Consider the following 24,901-nt stretch of genomic DNA (forward strand, 5'->3'; position numbering starts at 1 on the left):
AGGACTCCTGGGGGCCCAAGGGACACAAAAACAGAGGAAGATGGTCCTGAATAGGGGTATTAGATGCTCTCTCTTCTTCCACACAAACCTTCTGTGTTCTGTTAACTGGGCAATCTAACAGGTTGATTTAGGGCCATCATTTTAAGCACCCAGCTATAATCACCCAATACTGAACCATACCGGAAGAATGATTGTTGGCAGGGGAAATGGAGTGGGGGAACCCACTAATCCCTTAGCTCATATGATGTGCATTACAACAGCCTCCTTTTCAAGCACATTTACAGTTGCAGAATAAAAACCAACAGTGTGGACAGCATAGTCTATGCCAGCATATTTTTGTTCTCCTAATTCAAGGACTTGGACTTAGCACTTCACCCATGCCCTTGGTTAATTGCTAGAACTCAAATGGAAATAAGCGGAGTGGAGTGGAGTGGGATGGAGTGGGGTGGGGTGGGGTGGGGTGGGATGGGATGGGATGGGATGGGATGGGATAGAATAGAGTAGAGTAGAGTAGAGTAGAGTAGAGTAGAGTAGAGTAGGGCAGGGAAGGGTAGGGTAGGGTAGGGTAGGGTAGGGTAGGGTAGGGTGAAAGGGATGTGGTGGCTCAGTGGGTAAGGATGCTGAGCTTATCAATCAGATGGTCAGCAGTTTGGCGGGTTGAATCCCAAGTGCCGCGTAACAGAGTGAGCGCCTGTTACTTGTCCCAGCTTCTGGCAACCTAGCAGTTCGAAAGCACGTAAAAATGCAAGTAGAAAAATAGGAACCACTACAGTGGGAAGGTAACAGCATTCCGTGTGCCTTTGGCGTCTAGTCATGCCAGCCACATGACCATGGAGACGTCCACAGACAAGCGCTGGCTCTTCGGCTTTGAAACAGAGATGAGCACTGGCCCCTAGAGTCAGAAACGACTAGCACGCATGTGCGGGGGAACCTTTACCTTTTAGGGTAGGGTAGGTTAGGGTAGGGATGCAGTGGCTCAGTGGGTTAGGATGCTGAGCTTGTCGATCAGAAGGTCGGCAGTTTGGCGGGTTGAATCCCGAGTGCCACGTAGCAGAGTGAGCGCCTGTTACTCGTCCCAGCTTCTGCCAACCTAGCAGTTCGAAAGCACGTAAAAATGCAAGTAGAAAAATAGGGACCACTGCAGTGGGAAGGTAACAGCATTCCATGCACCTTTGGCATCTAGTCATGCTGGCCACATGACCACGGAGACGTCCTTGGACAAACGCTGGCTCTTTGGCTTTGAAACAGAGATGAGTACCGGCCCCTAGAGTTGGAAACGACTAGCACGCATGTGCGAGGGAACCTTTACCTTTACCTTTAGGGTATGGTAGGTTAGGGTAGAGTAGAGTAGAGTAGAGTAGAATAGAATAGAATAGAATAGAATAGAATAGAATAGAATAGAATAGAATAGAATAGAATAGAATAGAATAGAATAGAATAGAATAGAATAGAATAGAATAGAATAGAATAGAATATGGACAGATAAGGAATTTGTCTCCAGTGCATAAGCTCCTAGTGTACATGCAAAACAACAAAATAAAAATAATCATAATAATTATCCCATAAAAGAAGGTATGGAACAGATGAGAAGTTAGTAATGCAGTCATACTACATGAGTAAATATACTTAGACATAAGACAATACTGTGGGAGTACAGTGTTGAGCAGAGTGATGGTATGAGGGAAAATATTGTCTAATTGTTTTGGCATGCAATGCCCTATAGTGGCACCCTGAGGGGGGGGAGCTGAAAGAGTTTATGTCCAGGATGTGATGGGTCTATAGATATTTTCTCAGCCCTCTTTCTGACCCGTACAGTATACAATAACCTATGTGGTATACAATAATTCAAGGCAATGAATATATTCAACACATCTTCCTCCTCCTATTTTCCCCACAACAACAACCCTGTGAGGTGAGTTGGGCTGAGAGCATGTGACTGGCCCAAGGTCATCCCAGCTAGCTTTCATGGCTAACGTAGGACTAAAACTCCTGGTCTCCTGCTTTTTCACCTGGTGCCTTAAGCACTAGATGTATTTCTCTAAAAATGCAGACCTGGTGCTATGACTTCCTATTTATATGGAATGCCCACCACCACCATGTGTTTGGAACCAGTTTCAACTAGGCTACATAAGAAAGTCAAAACAAGTCAGCATAATGTGTTTGGTTTTTGTTTTTTTGTTTTTTTGCTATAATTGTCCTCTTAAACAAATTCCTTTGGATACAGGGAAGTATTCTTGCTTTCTAACAAATAATTGCAACAAGCGGAAAAAAAGAACTCTAAATATTCATTTCTGGCCCTCATAATGTACAACGTCTTCCCCAATTGCCATATAAATATTTGGACTTTGGCTCCAATTGCTGTTCCCTTCCATCTATCCTTTTTTCTGCGCCAGAGATGGATTGTTCGTTTTTGTTCCCAGTATATTCAACTTCCTGCTAGAAAACAGGGGGTGCCAAATATGCACTGATGATTTAGTGTTGTCTTTATAGTTCTTTTAAGAAAGAGATGATGAAAACAAAGACAAATGACTTGCCATGAGTGGCTTTGTGTACTCAACTGCTTGGCACTTGACAGCAAAGCAATATGTCTGGAATGTTGAAGAATTCTTAGAAACATGTCTCCCTAACCAAACATGGGCAACAGAAAATGTTTATTAGAAGCAATGTGTAATTGGAAGGGGGGGGAGGTTTTTGCTTTCTTACAAGAGAGAGAGAAATGAATCAACATGCTTACAACTTGATAACTGGGGGGGGAGGGAAGCATGCAATTACTTTTTTTTTCTTCTATTAACTTCTGCTGTCACATCAGACCTCTCTCCCCTCCTATGAAATGTATTTTATAGCCCAGAGATAAAAGTCTCTGGACCTAAAGGTATGCACTTTTGCCCTAATCCATTTCTGAATACATATAGTTGTTCACATTCAACAATCGGGTTTGTTTGTCCCTTTCGTTTCCATGTATCCTCCATACATGGAAGATACATACACATCTGCAAGAAAACAACCAAGCTCAGAGAGCACCAACTGTGAGCTACAAATATTCTCCTTTATTGTTAGCATTAAGATGTACAGCCTCACCATCCTTGAACGTTTCTGATCCAGAAGCCATCTATAGCTAAGGGCAAACGCATATGTCAGGGAGAACATTAAATTTCAGGAGTATTTCCAAGGACAGAAGTGAACTTTTTCCCCTTATGGCAGGGGTGTCAAACTCAATTTCATTGAGGGCCGCATCAGCATTGCGGTTGCCCTCAGGGGGCCAGGTGGGTATGGCCTGGGTGGGCGTGGCCTACTGGGTGGGCATGGCTAAAGTGCGTATGGCCTACTGGGTGGGCGTGGCCAGCTCTACATCGTTCGCATCAAGGGTGCCTATGGGGGCCTAGGCAGGAGTGGGACAGATCTGAGGGTCTCTGGCAGGAGGAGGGTCTCTGGGCCAGGGCCAAGGCAGTGTGGGCCGTTCCCTCACTGTTTCCAGGATGGCTTCGCGGGCCATATGAAACCACTTCATGGGCCGGATTTGGCCCCCGGGCCTTGGGTTTGACATGTCTGCCTTATGGGAAAAGGGGGGAAAATTGCAATTGCTCTGAATATTCAAAGCATAGGAAGAAATGCAAATAGTCCATTCTCAGAATTTTAGAAATCTTTGCATAATAATGATGAAGAGTCTTAATTTTCAGAAGTGCTCCACATTCTGTGAAATAGCTTTCCCCCCCCAAAAAAAAACAACAAATGGCTCCTAGTTTTCCTTCGATTTATAAGCTCGTATATGAGGGCATTTCTACATGAAGAATGCACACCAATTCAAAAATAACTGCATTGTTAGCAGCAGCAGCAACATCCCATATCTTGACAGATGGACAAAAATGCCAAATCCAGTCAAAACATCTGAATAGCTGTGCTACTAACCATAACTATATCACCATACTTTTATTCCAATGATGAAGATCTTATAACACAGCGTGAAAGTGCTGTGAGCTAAATTACATCAAATTGCAGATGTGAAACAGGATTTCTATGAGCAAAGTTTCTTTTTATTAAAAGTAAACTTTGGCTATATCTTCTAAAAATTTAGCTCATATTCAGAATCTTTTAATCTAACCTTCTCCGTGGCATTTTTGTTTTACACAATAAAAACTTTGCATAAGTTTTTTTAAAGGGTTTGTTGTTGTTTTTTTTAAAAAAAATGAATTTCCTCCACTTGACGAAGTTCCATTCTGAGGCATCACCCCAAAAGCTTCCATGATAATGAGATTCTAGACAAATATTCTTCCTTTTTGAACACAGATCTTCTGCTTCCTTTGGTTTACCAGTTAACTGTCTCTTATGTTTCCTTTTTGGTTCAAACACTTTAAATAGCTGTTTTAATTTTGGCGGCATCTGGAAATCTGGGAAATTCCTGAATAGCAGCAAATATCTGTAGCTCAGGTGGAGGATGAGGGTGAAGATTTCTTCTCCGAGCTTGTGGGTTGGTTTCCAAACATTTCATTACCAGGCTAAGTAACATCTTCAGCAGAGTTTAGGAGCTTAGTTTAAACTCCACTGAAGATGTTACCCAGCCAGTAACCTTCACCCTCAACTTCCTAAATGCATTTACCTTGGAATTTCCCTGTATATACAATTACCCACGGCCAATCTGCTCTTGCTCTTTAAAACAGAGATGGTGAACCAGTGACTCTGCAGATGTTTTGAGACCCTAAACTCCCACCTGTCTCAGTAAGCATAATCACTGGTTATGGGACCTGTAGTCTAACAATGTTGCCAAACCCCTAATTCCATGCTCCTCCCTTAGAAATAGTACACTACTGAGTGATCCTTAACACTTCTTTTGAGTCATCCTGTCATCTCACTGGGCCAAGCTTGTTCCTTTGTTGCTTGTTGGTACATCCTTCCTCTTTTGCTAATCTGATGCCAGGTGATAGGCTTTAAATAGCTGGGCTGGAAAGGGGACTCTGAAAGAGAGGCATTGCATTTACAAAGTGCACAAACCTGGTTCCCTAAATGATTTGGCTGGGCAGAAGAAGAGGGGGGGGTTGAATAAAATGAATAGCTGAATAAAGTCATTTGTTTGTGCGGCCCTACAGCCCTGATACCATGATCTGTTTTCTACAATTTCCCTCTGAGGATTGTGTATCTAAAGACAGCAGCCACTTTGTTCTCTATGTGTTTGCATCCGGTTACAGAGGAGACACGCAGTCTGTACTCCCTTCTGGAAATTTGTTTTATTCTTTACCTTTGGATTTAATGAAAAGCATGCCACATATGCTGTTGCCATTTCCTCCGAGCAGAAAATAGTGTGCAGCACTTAACAACCTTCACACACACACACACACACACACACACACACACACACACATATATGTGTGTGTACATATATATATATATGTGTGTGTATATATATATGTGTGTGTGTGTGTGTGTGTGTGTGTGTGTGTCATATGTTAACTCTTAGATTACCTTGCTAGGCCCCAAACATGGGGCAAATCTTTATTTCCTGTTTTCAGCCTTATCTCAAAGGCCATCGAACAGGCTGTAGTCACACCGGACAGTTCATATATTTGTTTAAATTACTAACAAAGAATTTAGGGAGGCTGAAATGCATTTCGGACTCATTAGTCCTCATCAGTCAGTCATACCCTTCTGAGATTCGAACCTGGGCTGCTTGCACGTTAGGCAGTGTTTTTACTTCTTGAACCACAGGTTCTGTCTCGCTTTGTTAGCCTTTTTGCAAGGGGAGAAATATGCGTCATATGTTAACTCTTAGATTACCTTGCTAGGCCCCAAACATGGGGCAAATCTTTATTTCCTGTTTTCAGCCTAACGTGCAAGCAGCCCAGGTTCGAATCTCAGAAGGGTATGACTGACTGATGAGGACTAATGAGTCCGAAATGCATTTCAGCCTCCCTAAATTCTTTGTTAGTAATTTAAACAAATATATGAACTGTCCGGTGTGACTACAGCCTGTTCGATGGCCTTTGAGATAAGGCTGAAAACAGGAAATAAAGATTTGCCCCATGTTTGGGGCCTAGCAAGGTAATCTAAGAGTTAACATATGACACATATTTCTCCCCTTGCAAAAAGGCTAACAAAGCGAGACAGAACCTGTGGCTCAAGAAGTAAAAACACTGCCTAACGTGCAAGCAGCCCAGGTTCGAATCTCAGAAGGGTATGACTGACTGATGAGGACTAATGAGTCCGAAATGCATTTCAGCCTCCCTAAATTCTTTGTTAGTAATTTAAACATATAATGCTTGTTAACTATTTAGATTACTTTGCTAGGCCCCAAACATGGGACAAATCTTTATTTCCTGTTTCAGCCTAACCGAAGGCCATCGACAGGCAGTAGTCACAACAGTGACAGCTCATATTTGTGTAAATTTTTTAGATTGCTAACAAAGAATTAAAGGGAGACTGATATGCATTTCAAACTTATTTGTTTTCATATATATATTCAGGACACAAGGTATTTGCCTTACTCCTCAAGCATAATCTCCCGTATAATGGGAGGAAATGATCTTTCGAAAATAGCACTGGGTTCAAAGTCAACCTAATTCTGTTTTCCTCATGTGAAACAATGATAATAAAGTTTTAACTAATCTTTATTGAAAAGGAAATTTAGAAATCAGAATCAGCCTCAGCTGCTACAAGTATCCCTATTGTTCTATGTTCTATGATCTTACTGTGTGCTTAAATATAGACAGTAGGAACTGTGAGTAGAGTCTTAGTCAAATAGTGAAATTCACCCTTCTTCTGCAGAATATTTCAGATTTAATCTCTAGCATTTCCAGTAGATCAAAAAGAAATTCCTGTCTGGATGCATTCCTATCCAAAATCTGGAGACCAAACAATCCCAGGAAATGGCATCCTTTTTTGGATCCACAGGATTGGCTCTTGAACATGGCTGTGGACTATTCCTTGCTTAAGAAGACTTTCATGGATTTATTTTTTTATTATTATTATACCCTCTGTAAACTATACAGCCAGAGAAATCTCTGAAGACTATGATGATAACTGGGCAGTTATTAAAGCCTTCCAGTCAAGATTTAGGCATGGCCATGGAATGGAGATGGCATTGCAGCTGGGTGACACAGTGCTTAGAATGCAGCATTGCAGACTAATTTAGCTGACTGCCAGGAATTTGATCCTCACCAGCTCAAGGTTGAGTCAGTCTTCAATCCTTCTGAGGTCGGTAAAATAAAGACCCAGATTGTTGGGGGCAAGATGCTGAGTCAGTAAACCACCTAGACTATAAAGCACAATGAAGCAGGATATAACTCTAAGTGTTAGTGCTAATGATAGTGCTTGGTCTTGTGAATGATCTTTGTTAGGACCTGGATGGAGGCATTCTTGAACATAGAACATAGGATAACAAATTTGGAAGTGACCTCAGAGGTTGTCTAATCCATCCCCCTGCTTGAGCAGGAGAGTCTATACCATTTCAGATAAATAGCTGTCCAGTCTCTTCTCAAAAGCCTCCTGTGATGGGGTACCTACATTCTTTCATTAATAATGAAACTAAAGCTTAAATATCTGGGCACACAATTCAAAGACAAAAGCAACTGAGAAAGACCCTGATGACTTAAAAAAAATGTCCATCGAAAAAGAGGGCAGCGGAAAATAAAATGACTTTACTGAATTGGACAATACTCCCCTCTCTCTATATTAGAGCCTTGGTGGAGCAGTGGGCTAATGCCTCCTTAAGTAACACCAGCTGCCTGCAATTAGTGCAGGTTCGAGTCCCACCAGGCTCAAGGTTGACTCAGCCTTCCATCCTTCCGAGGTAGGTAAAATGAGGACCCAGATTGTTGGGGGCAATTAAGCTGACTTTGTAATAATGCCGCTTGGGGTGTGTGTGAAAGCCCTAATAAGCAGGCATATACATAGAATGAAGGCTATTGCTAAGCTTGTAAGCCACCCTGAGTCTTCGGAGAAGGGTGGGATATAAATGGAATTAAAATAAAATAAAAATTATGACATTTAGTGAAACAAAGCAAAATCACGGCACCTCTGAGGATGTCGTCTGTGACATGTTTGCCTTCAGATTGCCTGCTTTTCCTTCTTGGTTCTCCTCTGCCCACCTCTGGGTAGAGAGATCAAAAAAGAAAAAAAAACCCAGATGGGAGGGATTTATTTATTATATTATTATACTTACAATACATCCCAATTTTATTTCAGTGCTTTATGTTCCGTCAAAGTTTATTTCAGCCAAAGACTAGCATAATGAATTATCTGGTGTTTACTTCATCCAGTACTGAATTCTTTGTTCTTCTGGCTAGTCTCAGCATTTTCTCCACAAACTCAACTAAAAAGCATCCATTTTTTCCTTTCCTTAAAATTGCTGTAAGCTACCCAGAGTTACCTTGTGGCTAGATAGGCAGCCAATTTAATAATAAATAATGTCTTCAGGGCCCTTTGAGATATCAGTAGGGCAAATGCCATTCAAATGCTAGAGGGCAGGAACTTGAAAGGCTAGGAAGCAGCTATTGTCTGCCACACTTCTGCCATAGTTTTTGTTAATTGTGTAACATAGTGGTATATAATTCAGGGCTTTTTTTTCTCATAGAACGCTCAGAACGGAGTTCCAGCACCTTTTTTGAATGGAACCTTGTAGGGTAGGCAAGGTGGGTTGTATGACATGTGTGAGTTCCGGCACCTTTTTCTTTTACAAAAAAAGCACTAGGTATATTCAAGTCATCACCACTGTGTACTGTTTCAGAGAGGCCCTACTGACCCAACTCTTTTGGCATATTCTCTAGTTGCCTACCCTATACTATGAAAAGTGGAAATTGAAATGGTAATAATGAGTGTAATTCTACAGAGGCCACATGTCCACAGGAGCTCTCTAGGATGACTAGTAAATGTCCAGACAGTAATTTGAAAACAGATAGAGAAAGAATAAAGAAAAATAAATATGTAAAGAAATGTCTTCCAAACTTCATCACAAGAAGAAAAATTTGTAATAACTGCCTATAAAACTTCAGATATTTCTTCATCCCATTTCCCATTCCTTTTCTATAAGCAAGTCCATAAAACATCAACTTTTCAATATTGGTGTCAACAAAAATCTATAAAGGATGCCAGACCTTTGGGGGGGGGAAGTATTATATTTTTAAACATGGTCAAATAAACCAACTTTTATATTTTTATATCCCTTCCTTTTACTTCCAACATTTTTTTTATTTTTTTTATTTTTATTTTAATCCCATTTATATCCCGCCCTTCTCCGAAGACTCAGGGCGGCTTACAATCTAAAGCACAAATCAATGTGCTTAGCAATAGCCTTCATTCTATGTATATGACTGCTTATTAGGGCTTTCGGGGGGGCCCCAAGCGGCATTTTTACAAAGTCAGCTTATTGCCCCCAACAATCTGGTTCCTTTAAATCTTTAATTCAATCAAATAGTGTCGTAGGATTTGATTTCTCTTCAATTCTTCTTCATCCTATCACAGAGATTTCTTCAAAGGTTTAATAAGCCTCTTTTGTAGATCCAGTAAGGTCATTCTCTTGGTTTATGATTTGTATTTCTCTGCTAATTTTTTTAAAAAAAATTTACAGTAAAGTGTTCTCTTCCAAATCATTCTCATGGTCTGCCATTTTTACTTCCACTTCTAGTACTTTTTTATTTATTTTTTGTAAGATAAAATTTTCTTCTATATCTCTCACTCTTTTACTAACTTCTTTTAGATGTAGCCTAACCATACAAGCACACATAATTACTGACAATATTGATCCTGTCATCTTCCAGTGCTCAAACCTACTGAAAAACTATTGCCTCATCAGAAGGAACATCACCAGTTCCTTGATGTTTGCCACAGTTGTCAGTTCTGCTTTCACAGAGACATCTTCGGTTTGCCACACCTTCCCTGGAAATCACTGAATCAATTAAACATGATTCTCTCTTTGCCTTACATATCAATCCTAGCTATCTACCACTATGATCCAGTCAACTGAACAGTGGTAGGTGAACAGGATCCAAAGAGAGAAAGAAGGAAAAGGAAGGACATATTCTTATAGAACACTCCATTTAAAAAAAAAATCTTAAAAGTTCTATTTGGTCTTGCAACGTAAAGATCTCTCTCCATTATTTTAAAGTTCCCTTCCCACTCATACAGTATTTAAATATTTTTTTTTGTGTGTAGCCACAGCAAGATAATGGAAATTAAAATGATTGTTTATGTGGTTCAATGCCAATGTACTTAATTAGGTCAGTAAAATAACCTAATTAAGTTCTCACTTGGCTTTCAAAATTGACCTTTTACAGTTTTATTCCTTTGGTTTTCATTCTATTCCACTGGAAGGGCTTCCAAGTCCAAGACCAATTCAAACTAAAACAAATCATAAAAACAGAAAGCAAAAGTTTAGAGAGTTTGGAAATAAAGTAACACTTGAACAGCAGAGAGGTTGTTGACCCAGAATTAGGGGACAGGGTAGGAAATATCAACTGTGAATGTGCAGATGGCCCTAACTGTCTTTGGCCTCTTGCAAAGTCCTGGATGCAGGGCCATGAAAGGCCAGCAAAGAAAACACCCAATGTCCTAACCCACCCGAGAACATACGATATCTTTAGGGAAACACCCCAAAGGGAACATGTTTAGTTACTTCTGCTCTCTTATCTACAGCATGCCAGACTTACTGGGTGAAATCTTTTATCGTATGCGTGTCAGCTTTGCTGGATGGCTTGCTTATGTAACCAGAAAGAATAAATACAAGGATTTCTTGTCTTTTAGGGCTGCTCTCTTTTAGAGGAGCCCATCTTTTTTGTTCAGATGAATAAAAATGTAAAGCTTGAAGGCAACCTGCACCAATTAGTGCAGGTTCGCATCCTACCAGGCTCAAGGTTAACTCAGCCTTCCATCCTTCTGAGGTAGGTAAAATGAGGACCCAGATTGTTGGGGGCAATAAGCTGACTTTGTAATAATGCCGCTTGGGGGCCCCCTGAAAGCCCTAATAAGCAGGCATATACATAGAATGAAGGCTATTGCTAAGCACATTGATTTGTGCTTAGATTATAAGCCGCCCTGAGTCTTCGGAGAAGGGCGGGATATAAATGGGATTTTTTAAAAAAGGGGGGGTGGGCCATAGGAAAAGTAAAATGCAACTTTCACTCTGATGGTATAGACCAGGGGTAGTCAACCTTGGCTCTTTTATGACTCATGGACTTCAACTCCCAGAACTCCTGAGCCAGCCATGCTGAGGGAAAAGGGAGAGGTTTCCATAAAGCACATTGATTTGTGCTTTAAATTGTAAGCCGCCCTGAGTCTTTGGAGAAGGGCGGGATATAAATGGGATTTTTTTTAAAAAAAAACACCTCTGGTTTCCTGTATTTTTTTTTTACCAGCAAAACCTCAGAACCTGCATATCATTTTTGGTCAGGCAGGCAGGAGAGGTGCTTGGTTGGTCCTAGGGAGCTTCAGGAAAGGGGAAGGCACCAAGTGCACTCCGGGATTTTCTGGAGGTGCCCCCCTTCTTGACTCTTCATTGTGGTTTTAACAGGAATCAGAATCCCTGAGTCAGCATGGATGAAAAAGTAGAAAACCTAGCCCCAGAAACCAAGTATTACAAAAGGCCGCTGCAAACCCCCTCCTCTCAAGAAAGTCAAGCCAGGGGAAAAAAGCACCAGGCAAGAGTTTTTTCTTCATCTCTCCCCTCTCTCTTCCTCCCCTCCCCCGGCCTGGCACAGTTAACAGCCCCGGTACGTTCCTGATACATAAAAATCGATTCCTTAATACACATCAAGCTACTTGTAGTGTTGAAGGAATTCACTTTGCCTTCCAGGAAATGGTTGTTTGGCAACCAGCTGTGCTCATTCTGCAGCAACCACTTTAACGGGAAGCCATTCACACTTGCTATTTGGACTCCCCACCTATAATAGACATTACTGTACAAATTCCAAATGAGCATCAAAAGTTGGAGGAACATGAAATGAAATCCCATCCATGTGTTCTAGTACAATGAAAGCAGTTAAGCCAAGGTGGTGGAGACACAGAGAGAAAACATCTCACAAAAGAACAGGGACATCACTTTTGTGAAGGGACCCAAAGGCCAGAAGAAACAGAATACTAACAAAATAACAGAATAACAGGGTTGGAAGGGACCTTGGAGGTTTTCTAGTCCAACCCCGTGCTGATGTCACTCTTCTCTGCACTCTTTCCAGAGTCTCAACATCTTTTTTTATATGCCGACCAAAACTGGACACAGTGTTCCAAGGGGGACCACACCAAGGCTTTGTAAAATGGTTCTGTCCCCCTATTAATTGAGCCTAGGATTGTGTTGGCTTTTTTGGCTGCTTCCTCAAACTGTTTAAGTGATTGTCCACTTGGACTCCAAGATCCCTCTTACAGTTACTAGAATTGAGCCAAGTTTCACCTAGTCTGTACTTGTACAGTTGGTTTTTCTTACCTAGTGTGGCAATGATCAAACAACCTGGGAGAGTTGTAAACATGCAGTAGGGAAGAGTTGTCTGGGATATGAGAAAAGGAAGACTTGGGGGTAGGCAGAAGCATTTCCTCTCTGCAGTTTAATGAGAAGGCTGCTGTGAAGTAAAGGAGATAACCGTCTTGAAGGATTTATATAAGTATGCAATAAGTAGAAGCTGCTTGTTCATTAGCTTTGGATGGCCTGTGGCTGCTTGCTACTGGGTGTCACCTGCTCAGAAAAAACAATTTGAACTGTTGGGATTCAGCCAGTAAAAGAAGGAAGATGTTTTGCAGCTGCCTGTTTAGAAGGATTCTGGGCCAAGAGGGAGGGGACAGAAAGATCTATACACATACTGTTCACTTTTAGGGAACTGATGTGGTTTTTTAGGAACTGCCTGGATGTTTGCCAGCTTCATTGTAAACTAGCAAATAGCATGTCTCCACCATTCTCTTCTTCCCACCAGGAAATTTTAAAAGATACCCTGTAGAGAATGGCCAGTGTTGGGAATGGTCTCCTTGTGGACATGTGTGATTGCAGGTGCATGCTCAAAACAATTACCTTACTCCGTTAGGTTCTTTAGGGTGAGGGGAAAAACTTTGATTCCAAGTAACAGCTGTATATTTTCTTCTGTCTGAAATATATTTTCCTTTGTCCCAGAGTATCCCCAAAACAAGACCTTTTTAAGATACCTGGAGCTTTCCTCTTAAATGAAAAACATGAGGGCTGTTCATATTCTGAATTGGATTCCAAAAGGGCATTTTGGAACCTCTACACCTCCTGAGCAGTCACCTTTTGGGGGATGAAACCAAAAGTTTTTTATTTCATTTACAGTATATTTAGCTGTGTGTTAAATACACACACCTTCCATGAGTGCAGCCAGAGACTCTTGTATCTTAGTCCTGTTGAAAATGGCTCTGCTAAAGGTTTAAATTAAGGAAGATAGTTTGAAACTATCTTTTTTCTTATTGAGTCAATAAGAAGCACATGCAAATATTGCCCAAACTTGGAAAGCCAATTTCCCACTCTAAACAACTCTGATATCGCTGCTGACCCAGGCTGCTGTTTACACCAAACAAGCCTTAACAATCTTACTAAATATTGCTTTTCCTCAGGCTGTTTTGCAATGCAGAATATACATCAATGCAGACAGAATAATTTAAAGCTGATGACTGTTTAGGTAATTGTATTCTGGCCCAATTCGGAAGGAAACCGATGATGAATGTGAGATTGTATCTTTAGGAATAAAAACATTCATTGTGTCCCCCACACAATCAAGATGATATAAATATTTCATATCTTCTTTATATATATTTTTTGGATTTACAGGCAGAGCAGAGCAGAGCAGAGCAGAATATTTTATTGGCCAAGTGTGATTGGACAAAAAAGAAGTTTGTCTCCGGTGTATAACTATGTTAGACAATGGAAGTCCATCATAATTCTATCTCTATATCTCTATATCTACACACACACACACACACACACACGCACACGCACACACACACATATCTATATACACACAAATCGTATCACTCCATCCTTAATTGAGGGAATTGCAAAGGTGCACAAATATTAAAGTTTCTCATCTTTCCTGGACTGTAGTTTTTAAAAGTATACCTGATGATGTATATATAAATGTTTACTGTCAAGGTGATTATAAATGACTTTTCATTCAAGGATCAAGTGTGTGATTAGCACCAACTGAATTCTAGAGAAATAAGTCATGGGGGAATAACCAACACCCACAAATTTGCAACCATGGATTCCAATTCAGATATACCATACAGTGGATTGTGTACAGCCCACTAGAGTATTGAAGAACAATATAGAAATCAGAGTATTTTAAATTTTCAAAATTTTGAATTTAATTTTCAATTCAATCACATTGAAAAGAGAAGTATGAGGTTGCTCAGATCATTTTCTGAGTACTGATCTTCTTAGTTTCTATTTGGGAACAAGTAGTTGTTCCTAAGTAGCCCAGAAGCTACAGTACCAGATATACATGAATCTACTTGTACTTCCATTTTTAAGCATCTGCTTAATAGCATTTAAGTGTCAGAACATTATTGTATTTGTGCCATCTTGCCACTGATTCTTGCTCGTGGTCTTGGAAATTTTTAACTCTTGTGGCCTAACAATATCTTAATATTCTACCCTCTGGAACTTGACTATGTTTGTCAAGCTCAAACACTCACCTAAACTCTGACTGTGCCTTTACCTAACAGTTTACAGCAGGGGTGTCAAACTGCAGGCCCACAGGCCGGTTTCATCATACTGAAGACATGCCCACCCCATTGCCAGCAATGCAAAAAGAGTCGCGATACTTTGTGACACGTCACTTGATGTGGCGAGTTTGACACCCGTGGTTTAGAGTAACTGTTCCTTATAATACCCATGACTGTTGTGCTAGGTTTGCCACCAACCATATTGTGAAGTTTGCAGATGATACAACAGTAGTGGGCCTTATTCATGATGACAATGTGGAAGCTTACCACAAGGAGGTTGAGGGGTTGGTGAACTGGTGTAAGGAAAACAGCCTAGTTTTAAATACCAAAAAACCCAGAGATCATTGTCAATTTCAGAAAAGGCAGGCACAGCCACACTTCTCTGTGCATTAATGATTCACCTGTGGAGATGGTTACCAGCATCAAATTCCTGGGTGTGCAGCTAATGAGTAGACTGACTTGGTCGCTCAACAGTGAGAAACTGGTGAAGCAGGCACAGCAGCGCCTGCATTTTCTGCGTCGCATGAGAAAAGCACATCTTCCTTCCCCTGTCCTGACCACTTTCTACAGGGGAACGATCGAGAGCATCCTGTCATACAGCATCACAGTCTGGTTTGGAAGCATCCCTGCTTCAGACAGGAAGGCGGTGCAGAGGGTGGTGAGGATGGCCAAAAAGATCATTGGCAGTTCCCTCCCTCCCATCCAGGACACAGCAAAGAAGCATTGTTTGAACAGGGTTCATAAGATTATCTGGAATGCTACACATCCTCTTCACAACCTGTTTTCCTTGTTACCTTCTTGGAGAAGGAGGCTTCATGGTATCCGTAGCAGAACATCCAGTTTCAGCTATAGTTTCATTCCATACAGCGTTAACCTTGTGAACTCTCAAGCTTCCTCCTTCCGTTGTATATTCAAGATGGACAGTATTTAATATTTTATTGTTATGTATATGTAGGGGTGTGGGTCTATACATGTGCTTGTATATAGTATGTTTTAGGTGTGTGTCATGTAAGTGTTTCACTTTGAGAGCGGGCAACTAAATTTCATTTTTGATGTGTGCCATTGTGCCCACAGTAAAAAATGACAATAAAGATTATCTTATCCTTATCCTTGGACCGTTCGTTTTCTCAACAGTTAACTGTCCAGGTTCTGGAAAGAATGGTTGGTAAATACTTAGAGATGTGATTGGGACCAACATGGCTGCAAAAGAAAATTTCCTAGCATGACAGAATTCCTACTTATGACAGAAATAAACATTCTGCTGGATAAAAAGAACATGTGGAGTACAGGATTATGGAAAACTAATAGTTTTTTCTTTCCCCTAAGGAAAAAACAGTTTATTATTTACCTCACTGCGTTTTCCCCTTTGAACTTCAGTTTTTCATTATAATAAAGAATAAATTCTCTTTAAGCACTCATAAAAACAAAAGGTTTATTGCCAATAATATTAGAATTTTAAAACTTGGGGAAAATATTGCTTTTAACTTTGATAAAACAATTTAAAACTGCAATTATCCAATAATGGTGAAGATAATTAAACCTTGTTAACACCCCAAACTTCATTTGAATCCAGGAGTATTGGTGTGGAAGAAATTATTGATCTTTGTGGATGAACTAAGATGGTATCTCAACAAGCAGAGAACCATCTGCATTTCTTTGCCTCAGCAACTTCTTTTCATATTTTTTTTAATTAAATTTTGATGTCTGATTAATGAAACAAAGAAATAACATTCTTCTCTAGCATGTCCTCTTTTTATATATACATATAAAAAATGTCTGACATTTGTGAATGATAAATAGCTTTCCTGGTAGCTTTACCTGCTTAGAAGGCTTAAACTCAAAAATGTGGCTTTTTAATTCCTGTACTTTCATAAGTACAATTGGTTTTTGTGCTTTTAATCTGAGCTGCACCAGGAAAGAGAAAAGAAGATGGGGGGAAGTGTTTATAATCAAGTTAAATGGGTGAAATAAATGGGATCGAAAGAAAGTACCCTCCAACTGTTATTAGAAGGAAAACAGTACAGCATAATAGAGACACATGCAATTGAGGCACCAAGACCACAGCCAAATGTTAAAAACAACAACAGCAACCCAGTGTCTTGATTACTCCTGCATAATTTATATCTTCCTCATTTCAAATTATTTCATTCCTGGGAATTGTCCGTGATCATAAAATAAAGGAATACAAAAACAATGAGAAATTTTCCAAGAAAAGAAATTTCACAGAGGAGCACAATTTCACCCTAACAGTATGCAAAAGTTGCATTTGGTTAGTGGAATTCTATTCTATAAAGGCTCAGGAAAGGATAGGGAATTCATGAAGCTCTGGATTATTTGACCAAACTGGCTGGAACTTCTAAAATTTTAAAGGGCCAGAATGTTCCTATCCTTTGTCATTAGACTTTCTTCTACTCAGCTTTGACATAATTGTGTGTGTGGGGGGAACAAAACATTGAATGTAGAGAAAGACACCATGGTCACTTCTCCTGTGTTCATCCAGAGATGGAATAACAGTTCATCAAAGAGGAGGAATAAGAAGCAATATTACAGCACATAGTTGCAACATGTGGCTCTCCAGATGTTGAACTATCATTTCTCTCTCACCAATCACCATGCAAGCTGAAACTTTCACTCCAACCTACTACTTGAAAGAGGAGGACTCTAATGGGTGGAAGACTCTAGGTTTTTCTGCAAGCCATGGCAATTTATTTTACACCTTGGAGTTGTTAGGATAAGCCAGTCTAAGGCAGCTGATCTGTAGGCCTGAAATCAGTGTTATGCCAGTTGAGATAAAATGATTAAAGTATACTTTTTTAAAGTCAAGTCTGCCGCTTGCGCCAAGAACTTCCACATTAAGGGGAAACATTTCCTGAAATCCACTGTAATTCTGTCATGCTCGGTAGAGATAATAAGGGAGGGTGGTGATTTTAATTGGACCTATAAAGCCGGCTCTTATTAAGGTGAATGAATGTAAAAGATAGATCAAAGGCAGCCTTTCACAACCAGCCTGTCGGCAGTATCATTGAAACCGAATTAGCAGGCTCTCCACGGTGCATGTCGGGAAAAGACTGTAGCGTTTGCCTACAGTGATCCTCAAAGCACTTTTTTTTCCCCTCTTCCATTTACGTCTTTAAAGAGCTTCAGCCTTCATTAATATTTAATGCTGCTTGACAGAGGGATGAGAGAAAGAATTATAAAGGAGAACAGGAAAGGAAAGGAAAGGAAGAAAAAGGAAACAGAAGCTAAGAACCGAAGGTGTGTTGTTGTTGTTGTTTTCCTCAACTACTCCTCTGAGCCCGAAGGGATTTAAGACTTAGCCTTCTTGAGCTATAGCTGCTTATAAAACATACAAGCTGCTTTCCAAACTGAAAAGATTTTCCTATGCAGCTTCTAAGATGTTTATTACTTGTTTACATATTTGAGCATTTCCCCCCCCCTTTTGTGTGTGTGTGTGTGTGTGCATTCCAGTCAGTTTTTGACTCCTGGTGTTCTGTACCAGCCTGCTACCGGCCCTGCAGAAAAGGCAGGGACAACCCCTCTTACAAGAAGGCAAGAGGCTGGAATTACGCCTGCCAAATTTATAGCTACAAAAACAAACAAGACACGAACCAAGAAACAGGAACTATCCAAGCGGTTGCCTTCAGCAAACCAGCCCTCCCACACATTCCCCTTATATAGAGTTCAGGGCGTGGCTTCTCTCTGCCTCCTTCCGAGGAGCCCCATTGCCTTCCTCTGTTTACTCCTAATTGACTGCCTCCTGCGTCGGGCGTCCTTGAACAGGGCCAGCTGTGGGTCATCTTCATCCACGCTGTCAGGCTCACACAACTGGGTCTCCGTGGTGACCAAGTGGGAGGGGCCTGGCTGAGGGCTCTCATCAGCAAGATCTTCAACCCCCTCAGCAAGGTCTTCAACACCCCCCTCCTCCTCTGAGTCGTCCGACCCAACTGCCGAACCCACAGGCTGACCCTGAATCACAACACCTGGTGACCGCCTGGACAAGTCTCTTCTCCTGTGCAAGATTTCAGAAAGGGCTTGCCATAGCCTCCTTGCTGTGGCTGATGGACAGATGGACTGGCATAAGGTCATCCAGCTGGCTTTGTGCCTATTGGGGGACTAGAAGACACAGTCTCCTGGTTTCTAGTTTGATGCCTTAACCCACTACACCAAACTTGATTCTCTTCTCCCCTTTAAACTAGATTAACTAAGAGAGAGCTATCGAAGTCACCCAGTGAGTTTTAAGACAGAGTAAAAAAAAAAACCTGCATCAAAAAATTATCTGGAAATACTTTAAGTATGACTAAATCTAGATTACACTGGACTAGTATTAGCTTAACTGATGACGTTACCTAGTTTGGTAATGAAATGTCTCAAGAAAACCATCAAGCTCAGAGAGCATCAAGGACCCTACAGTTCAACCATGGAGCCACATATATTCTCTTCTATCAGTATTAGCTTAAAGATTGACCTAAGACGGGGCAATTTATGAGGGTAAATAAATAAAGATACCAGAAGTGGCTGCAGGAGAAAAGAATTTTAAAAAGTAAAGATGGCAATTGAGACTTCTGATTGAAATCTGATACATTTTTATGTGTGCAATACAGTTTACACATGTCGAAAATTGTTACACAACTTTACTTTTCTATCTCCCCTGAAAATGCCTATTTCTACCATCTTATTCTTGGATGGTGAAGTGGAATATTATCTCTTTTCCCAATTACAAAATGTTATTTCTGGCTCAGTGCTAACATGAAAGTGGTATTATTGAAGTTTTGCCCGTTTTTTTAAAAAAATATTTAAGTTATGTGGATAAAACAGATTGATAATAAAATACTATATTGTACTTTTTCAGATTTCCAAAGCATTCAGCATAGTACATCAAGTATCTAAAGCATGCATACCAAACGACTTATGTACATCCGGCATGAAATACACACATTCAAAAACTAAGCTCTGACTCAATTCAAACATTTCCATGTGTACTTTTAAGGGGAAGGAAAAGTGGAGTGAGTAGGAAGAAAAAAGATAATAATCACCTCATCAACAATGCAAAAGAACTTTATCATGCTTTATATACCGTAAGAATTTTATGTAATACTTTGAAGGTTCCTTTGATCTTAAATGATATGGATGCAAACATTCTTCGAATATTTTTGCAATGTGCTTGATTAGTAAGCTCTCATGTTCTTATGAAGAAATCATTGCACTTGTCTCCGTTCAAACCATGTTGGGACTTGCACACAATTCGTCTCTGCAAGATATATTTAGCAAGGTTCCCACTGATAATAAAAGCTTAAATCCTATAAAATCTTGTACGTATCTTCTAATTACTCGAATTGGTCAACTCTATTTGAAACATCAGTGATGAATGAAATGGAGACAATGGAAAAGGTCAAAGGTTAGAAGTTGTGTCTAACTTTTTGCAAACTTCAAGGTAAGTTGTAAATCTGGATTTATGTTAATAGCAGATATTAATTCCTTTATATCATGGAGAAATAGTTTTGCAAATCCAATGTCAAGTTGTACCCATTGACCAACTTAGTTGTAATAATTAAATCAGATAAATGCTTCAATTTTGGTATAATTAAGCCTACCATGAGGATGCAATCACTCAGTGGTTAAAGACCCTGAGCTTCTCAGCTGGAAAACTGACAGCTCAGGTTTGAGACCCAAGTGGTATGTGACAGGGTGAGCTCCTGTTACTTGTCCTAGCTCCTGCCCACCTAGCAGTTCAAAAGCATACAAATGCAAATAGATAAATAGGTACCACTTCAATGAGAAGATAACAGCATTCTGTGCACCTTGGCATATAGTCATACTGGCTATATAACCACTGAAGCATCCTCAGACAATGCTGGCTCCCTTGGTTGAGAAAAAGAGAGGAGCATCACTCCCTAAAGTCAGACACACCTGGAAATGGGAAACCTTTACCTTTAAGTCTATTACACAGTTTTCCTTATATCATTTACCCAATCCTGGATGTATGGATGGAGATAGATAGATAGATAGATAGATAGATAGATAGATAGATAGATAGATAGATAGATAGATAGATAGATAGATATTCTTTATCATGCATGAAACTGGAATTATTTGATGGATGAATAAAATTTTAAGAATAGTTATTCCAAGCAATGATAAAGAAAGATCCCTGGTGCTTAATACTGATTCTTCTAAGCATGGGAAGGGTTTATGGTTGATGAAGCATGAGGGCAAATGGCAGGAGCTATTATCACAGCAGATGTGATGAAGGTGTCAATATAACACTTGTGCCACATCAATCAGAGAGAAGAAGAAACACTAGGATTTATTTCAAGTTTATGCTTGCAAGAGAAAAAAAAATCAAGTATTAGATTTCTGTTGGCTGGCTGACTCTCTGTCCAACGGTTCCTGCCAATAACTTGATAGCATCTGAGTTCAATTATAAGCAGTTTGATTTGTAAATGTATGTTCTGCAACAAGGTCTCTCACATCCAAGCCAAAATTTATATCACTTTGAGCAACTTTATAATTAGTGTGCCTATCATAGTCTCTAATTCCATTTGTATGAATCAGTTTCATCAGGAAGAGAGTGAGGATCAGTTTATACCAAACCTAGCATGTTAGATGCCATCATGGCTTATAAATTCTGTGCCGTTAATGATCAGTAGGTTCATAAATATTTCTCTTTTGCAGGCAGTCTTCATCATTCTGGAGGATGAATCAATGAAGCTTTAACATGTGGGAAGCCATCTCTGGCCCAGCTGAAATGAAGCAGTTTATCTTGAGCTTTCCTCGTCTGCATTGACATGTATCTCTTTGTGATTGTTAATACAAAACCTGTTGCAGTGCTGAAGAGAAGTGAGAGGTAGTTGTTCTGCTCTGAATGTTCTACTTTACACTTGAAAGCACTACCAGGAAACCTCTGTACGATTCCTTAGGAATTGTCCCGAGGGATTCTACCGGGTTCTGTCTTGTTTTCCATGCAATTTAACATCTATATGAATTCCCAGGAGAAAAGCATTAGCTAGCAGATTCAGTGCTGGCTCTCATTGATATGTTGTTAATGCTCATCTACAAACTCCCTTTGTACAAACTCCAGACATTTCCAGAACCCCTGTTCCCAGTAAATAAAGCAAATACTGAATCAGATAATGTATCAATCCTACTACTAAATTATGACTAGGTTACAGTGTGATGCTATTCAGCTTTTGAAGAAAAAATAACATTATCTATCAACACTCTAAGGGGACGTGGTGGCTCAGTGGGTTAGGACGCTGAGCTTGTCAATCTGAAGGTTGGCAGTTTGGCGAGTCGAATCCCGAGTGCCGCATAGCAGAGTGAGCGCCTGTTACTCGTCCCAGCTTCTGCCAACCTAGCAGTTCGAAAGCACATAAAAATGCAAGTAGAAAAATAGGGACCACTACGGTGGGAAGGTAACAGCGCTCCATGCGCCTTTGGCGTCTAGTCATGCCGGCCACATGACCACGGAGACGTCCTCGGACAAGCACTGGCTTTTCAGCTTTGAAACAGAGATGAGCACTGGCCCTTAGAGTCAGAAACGACTAGCACGCATGTGCGGGGGAACCTTTACCTTTACCTTCACCTTATCAACACTCTATGGCATAAAATATTGTTTTGATATTTCTGAATATTCTATGCAAATACGCTCTATAATGTATAATTCAATAAAAGAAAATGGACATCCCAGTTCATGGTCCTTATTTATTTGAAGAAACTATCCACATTCTTGATATTTATTACCACCTGAGTTGGAGAATGCAACTTGATGCTTATAGAAATAAAATTATGCCCAGATCCCTTTTCCAATAACAAAATTTCAGGAATTTCCATTCTTTCAAAGACTTTAAAGTCACCCACAGACAGCTATGGAAGCAAGGCTTTAATTTGTTTAACCTAGTGCACGAAGTGCACTTTTACTTGAATCAATCATGTTGCTATTACAAACATATCTAGATTTATAAGGGATATGCAACTGTTTAGCCAATAGGCTAAAACAGTGAGTTTGCTAATTGATGTGTAACAGTTGAAGACAAACAAGAATCCCTTTTTTCTTCCTTCTCCCATACAGGCTAACACACTGTTGCTGAGTTTAAAAAGAAGGAATGGAGAGACTCATCACAGTTCCTTTAGCTTCACTCTCTTCTTCTCCACCTCACATGTTTAAAAAGGAGAAGGGAGAAGAAATTGCCTCATTTGTTTTCCACCCCACTGCAATGAAGACTCGACTGCTTTACTTCCTTGGGAGAAGAGGTGTCAGAATCCATTTATATCACATTCATAAATGTATGTTTAAAACATTATCCCCCCCATGGATTCTGCCATCTCCCGAGTAAGGAGGAGCGCATGTGGATTCAGCCTGCCTTAGGTTATTTCAAAGACCAAGGGAAACCTTTTGAACTGGGGGAACAAAAGGGAGGGTTAGGGAAGAGGGCATCTGGCCTGTGTCTCCATTTGAATCTGTAAAGGAAGAAGGCAATAACCATAAAGATTCAAAGTTCCCTTTTTCCCACGAAAGGGATGACACGAAGTAAAATGATGGGGGGCTGACCAAATGGGGTTGAGGGAAGGGGGGTTGAACCGGGAACTCTTTATAAAGTTTCAATTTGTAAAACAATACCAAGTCCTGCCTAGTATTTCCACAACCAAGCATGTCCTAGTAAAAATTCCTTTTGGACTAGAACTGACTCCAAGAGTTTTTTGTTTTCCTAAGACGTGGATTGGGGTGGGTCCTGACAAGAGGAAAGAAAAGAAAGTCTTTATTACACATTTGGGACCTAGTGGTAATATGAATAATGTGTGGAAATGTTATTTTGGAATTAGAGTCCTTCAGGAATGCTTTGGAAATTAAGTAGTGATATGGTATCGCTCTATGTAAAGGAACTTTCTTTGTAATCATTATCATCATGAAAAATCTGACTTAACATTTGGTGTTACAATAAGGATAATTAGCTTACCATTAAGGGGTCTACCCCTTAATGATTGTACGTGTTCATTCTTAAAAGATCATGTCTCCTTAGAAATAATTTGATTCCTAGTAATTTCATGATTCCTTGGCAATAGTACAAAAGCAGCTTGCCCGTTGCCTTGTATTTTTAAACTATTTTTTAAAATACTGGAATACAAGCAACTATAACACCAATAAGGAAAAATACAACATTAATTATCAATTAAGAAAAGAATCTACATGTCATGGTTCCGATAGATGAGACCAGTAAAAGAACTCCAAGGCAAAAAATTTCCTTAAAGAACATATTTATTTGGCTACATAGTATCAGCACGATCAAAAGTCAACCCAAGACTGAAATCCCTTCCAGAGGTTACAATGTTGCAAAGTTGAACTTCCTACCCCAATAAAGTGTCATTAATCACATTCCCCAATTAACTACTTGTGTGGGCTTTCTAACAGAAGTTTTAGCCCACCAAAATGCATTCAGCAATGACCTTGGTTCCCAAAGAACAATTCATTCTTTTGACCAAGGGTCTTCAAACTTGGATTTTTTTATGACTTGTGGACTTCAACACCCAGAATTCCTCAGCCAGCATGACTGGCTGAGGAATTCTAGGAGTTGAAGTCCACAAGTCATAAAAAATCCAAGTTTGAAGACTTCTGGTTTTGACTAACTAAAAAACTCTCATCCCCCCTCCCAATTCTGTGGCAACCAAAAACGAAGAGAAAATGGCTTCAGCCAAATTCATTTATACAGTTGACGCATACATTGATGGAGATTAAAATAAAAGAGAAAAGGGGCAGAACAGGGAATTTTCTGAAAGAAAACAGCTCCCTATATTATCCATGTAATACTAATAATTCAATCCTATAGTTAAATATAGACTATATGGAAACATATTGTTTCATCTTTTTTCCAAAATAGATAAGACTTATATCCTGGACCCATTTCTTAGTATTGGGAGGGTAAGTTTCTTTCATCTTTTCTGGTTAATTCCAGGCTCAACAGAGGCAAGGTTCTTCTTAGAATGACAAATTTCATATTTAAGGATGGTAATTTAACATTACATTTAAACCTTAACCTTAAACCTTTATTTTTTTAAAAAAAATCTGAAGTTGTATTAACACATGCTACCATCTGAAGCAAAACAAAGCTATGGCTAGACAAGACTAAATCATATGAGGTAAAGAACCTCCAAATTTCATGCACAACCAACATAAGAAAGCTGATGTCCAATCCTTTGAAAATGTTCTTTGAGGGAATCCAATAAACACAATATTTTCTGATGACCATAAATATAAAAGAAAAGTAGATAT

The 24,901-nt window shown here is 39.9% G+C and overlaps 1 protein-coding gene and 1 long non-coding RNA gene across 2 annotated transcripts in view; both read left to right on the plus strand.

Moving 5' to 3' along the window:
• Positions 1-23,213, plus strand: part of LOC310640193 — a 34,980-nt gene extending 11,767 nt beyond the window's left edge. Inside the window, exons 2-4 of the long non-coding RNA XR_014492488.1 lie at positions 19,487-19,712; positions 21,310-21,481; positions 22,706-23,213. This is a non-coding gene — a long non-coding RNA (uncharacterized lncRNA). The remainder of the gene's footprint in view (positions 1-19,486; positions 19,713-21,309; positions 21,482-22,705) is intronic.
• The window catches only part of LOC310639556 (uncharacterized protein), a gene marked incomplete at its 5' end in the record, with an annotated part of 500,180 nt that overhangs the window by 308,053 nt on the left and 167,226 nt on the right, over positions 1-24,901 (plus strand). The gene's annotated exons all lie outside the window — the stretch shown is intronic.

Source organism: Vipera ursinii, assembly GCF_947247035.1.
Source record: "Vipera ursinii genome assembly, chromosome: 4".
Taxonomy (NCBI): Eukaryota; Metazoa; Chordata; class Lepidosauria; order Squamata; family Viperidae; genus Vipera; species Vipera ursinii.